This window comes from Sturnira hondurensis, unplaced genomic scaffold (genome assembly GCF_014824575.4).
Source record: "Sturnira hondurensis isolate 20B ecotype Veracruz unplaced genomic scaffold, ASM1482457v3 Scaffold0005329, whole genome shotgun sequence".
In the NCBI taxonomy this organism is placed as follows: Eukaryota; Metazoa; Chordata; class Mammalia; order Chiroptera; family Phyllostomidae; genus Sturnira; species Sturnira hondurensis.
In genome coordinates, this window is record NW_028077960.1 from 11,825,163 (window position 1) to 11,831,162 (window position 6,000).

The following is a 6,000-nucleotide window of genomic DNA, read 5'->3' on the forward strand; positions in this document are numbered from 1 at the left end:
AGAAAGACACTTGTGATCCCACAATTGTTATCTCTAAACCATATATCCTTTCTTTGATAGTTGCTGTTTGACACTGGTTGATGAGCTTTACATGCATGATATGGATTCCTCTGTAAGCTAAACTCAATAAAAACCCAAGGAAAGAAGTGCTTGAGGACCTTCTCCTCTGAGAGACTGGCCAGCCTTCTTTCCCCAAGAAGATCTTGCATTGGGCATTTTTTGTTTTATCCTCGATGCTGGGGGATTCTGCGGGATGTAGTCCACCTCACCCAAGGTAACTTTTGATTTTTTCCTGTATTTTATTGTTATCCCCATTCATTGTGTAGTAACATGTTATTTAGCCTTTGTGCTTATGTGTTTTCTTCTTTTTCTTGTGATTGATTTCTAGGTTTATACCATTAAGATCAGAGATGATGATTGCTATAATTTCAATCTTTTTAATCTATTGAGACTTGTTTTATGTCCTAATGTGGTCTATCTTAGAAAATGTTACATGTGCATTTGCAAAGAATATAGATTCTATGATAGAGCGATTCACTGTTTTTGGCTGCCTCTTCTGGGACTTGGTATGGGTGGGAAGGACCCAGCTGTGCACTACTGCTGGCTTGCACCAGCACTGAGTTTGGGGGGCTGGTCGGCAAAAGGCTCAAGACATCCTGAGAACTGCCTCTGCCTTCTTTTTTCCTGCTGGCTGCCTGTTAGGCTCAGTTATGAAAAGACCCTTTGGTGCTACTCAAGTTGCATGAGTTCAGTTCTTAGTGAATCACAGGCAGAGGTAAGTGGTGTTCATCAGATTGGTATTGGTATAAAATCAGTGCCAGTGCTGGGTCTTAGGCCACTCAGCAAAAGTCCCAGGATACACCAAGTCTATCTGTCCCCCAGCTGGTACCTGCACATCTTTGTGGTTGGGCATGGTCTCAGGGAGTAGTCAAGGTGAGGCCAGCCAGCATTGTTCATCATGGCCTGTATTGTTCATCAGGCCTAAACAGACAAATATTTGGCCATGGGTATAGAGGGCTCTGTATTGGTTGGTAGTGTGAGGGAAAAGTGACTCCTATCCCAGAGTTGGAACTCAGTCTGTCCCAGATTGTGCTGGAAACCTGATCTCAGCTGGGTGGGGCTTCTTGGAGTCAGAAAAGTGATCCCACTAGGAACCCAGAGGGTGAGGTTAATGGATCTCCTGTCTGGAGTGGTGCTGTCAATCAGGTTTCAGGAAAGTGGGGGGAATGACCCCCACCCCAAATGCCACGTGTCTCTGTCACTGACACCCCCTGAGTCTGTCTGGACATTTACATTCTGGCCCAGGCAGCTGACTCCTCAGCAGGGCAGGAGTTCCACTGGTTTTCAGTCAGATGTTACATGGGCACCACTTCCCAGCTCTGGGCTGGGGAGACTGGCTTGGGGTTGAGACCCCATACTCCGCAGGGATAACCTTTGCAGCTGAGGCATTCTTCTGGAATATCACCAGCTTCCTATGGGAGAAGGGACAGTTCTTTTTGAATTTCTGTCCTTCCTACCAGTGTTGATGTAGTTTCTTTTTAAAAAAATTTAAAATATATATATTTGATCGATTATGCTATTATAGTTGTCCCATTTTATCTCCTCTTTATTCTCCTCTGCCCCGCAACCCTCCTCCCACCAGCATTCCTCCACCTTAGTTCATGTCCATGGGTTGTGCATATAAATTCTTTGGCTTTTCCATTTCCCATACTATTCTTAATCTCCCCCTGTATATTTTGTACCCATCATCTATGCTTCTTATTCCCTGTACCTCCCTCACTCTCCCAGCTGATAACACTCCATGTGATCTCCATTTCTGTGATTCTGTTCCTGTTTATGTTTGCTTAGTTTTTCTTTTTTTTTAGGTTCAGTTGTTGATAGTCTTAGTTTGTTGTCATTTTATTGTTTATATTTCTGATCTGCTTCTTTTTCTTAGATAAGTCTTTTTAACATTTCATATAGTAAGAACTTGGTGATGATGAACTCCTTTAACCTGATCTTATCTGGGAAGTACTTTATCTGCCCTTCTATTCTAAATAAAAGCTTTGCTGGATAGAGTAATCTTGGATGTAGGTCCTTGCCTTTCATGGCTTGGAATACTTTCCAGCCCATTCTTGCCTGTAAGGTTTCTTTTGAGAAATCAGCTGATAATCTTATGGGAATTCCTTTGTAGGTAACTGCTTTTCTCATGCTGCTTTTAGGATTCTCTCCTTATCTTTAATCTTGGGTAATGTAATTATGATTATGATTGCCTTGTTGTGTGCTTCCTTGGATTTTCTTCTTTGGTACTCTTTGAGCTTCCTGGACTTCCTGGAAGTCTATTTCTTTTGCCAGATTGAGGAAGTTCTCCTTTATTATGTTTTCAAATAAGTTTTCAATTTCTTGCTCTTCCTCTTCTCCTTCTGGCACCCTTGTGATTTGGATGTTGGAACATTTAAAGTTGTCCTGGAGGTTCTCAAGCCTCTCCTCATTTTTTTTTGAATTCTTGTTTTTTTATTCTGTTGTGGTTGAATGCTTATTTCTTCCTTCTGGTCCAAATAGTTGATTTGAGTCCTGGTTTCCTTCCTGTAACTGTTAGTATCCTGTACATTTTTCTTTATTTCACTTCATATAGCCTTCACTTCTTCCTCTATTTTTGCAACCACACTCAACCATTTCTGTTTTGAGCTCTGTGTCTGATAGGTTTGCTATCCCTTTATCGCTTAGTTCTGTTTTTGGAACTTTGATCTGTTCTTTCATTTGGGCCATATTTTTTTTTTGTTTTGGCACACTTGTTACATAGTAAGGGGTGGAGCCTCAGGCATTTGTCAGGGCAGGGCAACCCACAGTTGTGTTCTGGCACTGTATGTGGGGAAGGGTCTGAGAGGGAACAGTGCTGCTTGCTTGGCTCTCAGCTGGTTTTTAGTCACTTCATCCACTGCCCACAAGTAAATTGGGCCCTTATATTGCTGATTCCTGGGGGGTGGGCTTCTGTATGTTCAAGGACCCTGTGGGTCTCCCCAATGAACTCTTCTTGAGGCTTTTCTCCCACTGCTGCATCCTCCACAGGTTTTTGCAATCAGAGGTTTTGAGGCTTTGTTTACCTGTGCTGGAAACCTGGGTTGCATGATCTGTCTTGCTCCCCAGTTGTTCTTGTCTAATTCCCCAGTTGTCCCTCCAGGTTAATCTGCACACTAATGTGAGAACTCCTGGTTCACCAGCTGCTGCCTTGCCTGGTCAGCCAGCCACCAACTGGCTGGCTGGGAGTCCTCTTTGACGGGGCCTCCTTTCTCCTCCCCTCCTAGTAGTCTGGGTGAATGTTTTCTTCTTTAACTTCTTGATGGTTGGATTTTCATATAGTTAAATTTTCTGGCAGTCCTGGTTATTTTTTTTGTTTTTAAATTTGTTGTTGACTTTTTTGTTGTGTGAGAGGGCAAAGTGGCCTCCATCTTGTCAGGAAGTCTTTGATGTGGTTTCTGTAAATTCTTCATTATAAGACTTCTATTTGGCTAGTCTTCAGTTTTTTATTTAGTTGCATATTTCTATAGTTTAGTTGTAATTCCAGTTTTGTCTTGGGAGGAGATGAGTGTACCTTCCAGCTACTCTATTGCCATCTTGGATCATCCTAAAACTGCATTTTTAAAATGTCAGTCTTATCATGGAAACATCTCTGGGATACATGTCCAACTAGTTCCTCCAACATGCTCTTTCCCAGAGGTACAAAGCAAGGCTGAATTAGGGAAGCTCTTTATTTCTCCTTCAATTTTAAATAATATCTTACCTTTGTAGAGTAGTCTAGGTTGCAGGTCCTTGTTTTTCATTGCTTTGAATATTTTGTGCCAGTCCCTTCTAGCTTAATTGTTTCTGTTGATAAATCAGCTGACAGTCATATGGGAGCTCAAGTGAGGTTACTAATGGGAAAAAATGGCCCTCCCCAACAGCCACACAACTCAGTCTCTCCCTGTGGAATTCTGGCACTCCACAAGCTTGCCTGAATTTTCTTACAAGTTCCTCAATAAAGTCTGCATGTTGGGTCCAGGCTGGAGGCTTAGATAGACTACTCCATCAGAAGCAATTCTGGCAGGGAGGAGCCATTAGCAATCCTCAAGCTCATGGTGTTTGGAGGGGAATGGTTGATCTATAAAAGATGGTATCTGTGTATAGTGTGCAAGAAGGACATGTCACTTCATCCTTTTCCTCCTAGCTACACTGCTCAATCTCTTTCTGTATGACTTCTGAATTGCTGTTCCCTCTGAATTGCTGTCCCTCTGCTAGAGCTCAGGGTGAGTGAAGTGACTGTGATTATGTGCACTGGCCCTTTAAGAGAGTATCTCCTTTCTCACCAGAGCAAGTGGAATTCCTGCTTATTTTCACAGCCAGATATTGCATGGGCTCCTCTTTTTAGCTCTCGTGCTACAGGTTAGGGAGCCTACTGTGGGGCTGAGGCCCCTCACTCTTCTGGACAGACCTCTGCAGCTGAGATATCAGTCTGGATTCTCAACTTCTGCATGTGGCTGTGAGACCAGCCCTTTTCATGTCTCTGTCCTTCCTACCTGTCTCCATGCAAGTTCCCCTCTGTATCTTTAGTTATAAGACTTCAGTTCATCTAGTCTTTAGACGGTTATTGAGGTTGATTTTTCTGTATTTTACATTAAATATTATTTTGTATTAGTTTTAGGTATACAGCATAGTGGTTAGACAATCATATTTTGTTCTGCATTTTGGTTTCAATTGTGATATGGCTTTGGGAGGAGGCGAGTCGAAGTTCCAGTGACTCTACCACCATCTTGCTCTCCAAACAGTCCTTGCTTTTCATCGCTTTCAATATTTTGTGCCAGTTCCTGCTAGCTTGCAAAGTTTCTGTTGAGTCAGCTAACAGTCTCATGGGAGCACCTTGTAAGTAAGTAGATGTCTTTCTCTTGCTGCTTTTAAGATTCTTTGTCTTTACTCTCTGGCATTTTAATTGTGATGTGTCTAGTGTGGCCATCTTTGGTTTCATTGTGTTTGGGATTCTGTACTTCCTGAGCTTCTCTATTTTCTTTGCCAGGTTAGGGAAGTTTTCTGTCAGTATTACTTCAAAGAGCTTTTCAACTACTTTCTGTCTCTCTTCTATTTCTGGCACTCCTATGATGTGGATGTTGTTATACTTCACGTTGTCCCAGAGCTCTCTTAACTGTTCTCATTTTTTAATTCTTTTTTTTCTGCTATGATTGGATATTTTCTGTAATATTGTTTTTCAAATCACTGATTCGATCCTCTGCTTCATCTAATCTACTGTTCATTTGCTCTAATGTATTTTTTCACTTCAATTATTGCATTCTTAATTTCTGACTGGTTCTTTTTTATGGTTTCTATTTCTTTTTTTTATGCTCGTGTAGTTCTTACTAAGTTCCTTGAGCATTCTTATAATCATTATTTTGAACTTTGTATCAGGTCAATTGCTTGCTTCCATTTCATTTAGTTCTTTTTCTGAAGATTCCTCCTTTTCTTTAATTTGGGGTATGTATCTTTGTCTCCTCATTTTCCCCACCTCCTTGTGTTTTATGTATTAGGTATGTTATACTTTACCCTCTGGGTATGATGGCCTTATTAGTACATGTTCATGGGGCCCGGTAGCACAATCTCCTTTTTTACTTGGGCTGGGTGCTCCAGGAGTATCTCTTGTGTGGGCTATGTGTACCCTCTTGTTGTAGTTGAGTTTAGATTGCTGTATGGAGGCATTGATCTTCAGGCTGGTTGGTTGTAAGGACTGGCTATGACTACAGTGGAGGAGCTGTTGTGCAGGTGACTGATCCCACGTAGCAGGATTCACTTTAGGAGGGCTCTGGTGCCCACGAAGTCTGCCCTTTGAGTGTGTTGCGTGTTGTGGTGGTTGGTGCTCTCGTTTGGTCTGAAGCTGGCCATTGAATCTTTTGGTTTGGGGACCTTTTTGGAGGTGTAGGTCAAGTTGAGTTGTTGCCTATGTCCTTCTGGGGGTCACCTGGTATAAGCGATAGAGTGGTCTGCAGACAGTTGACACTT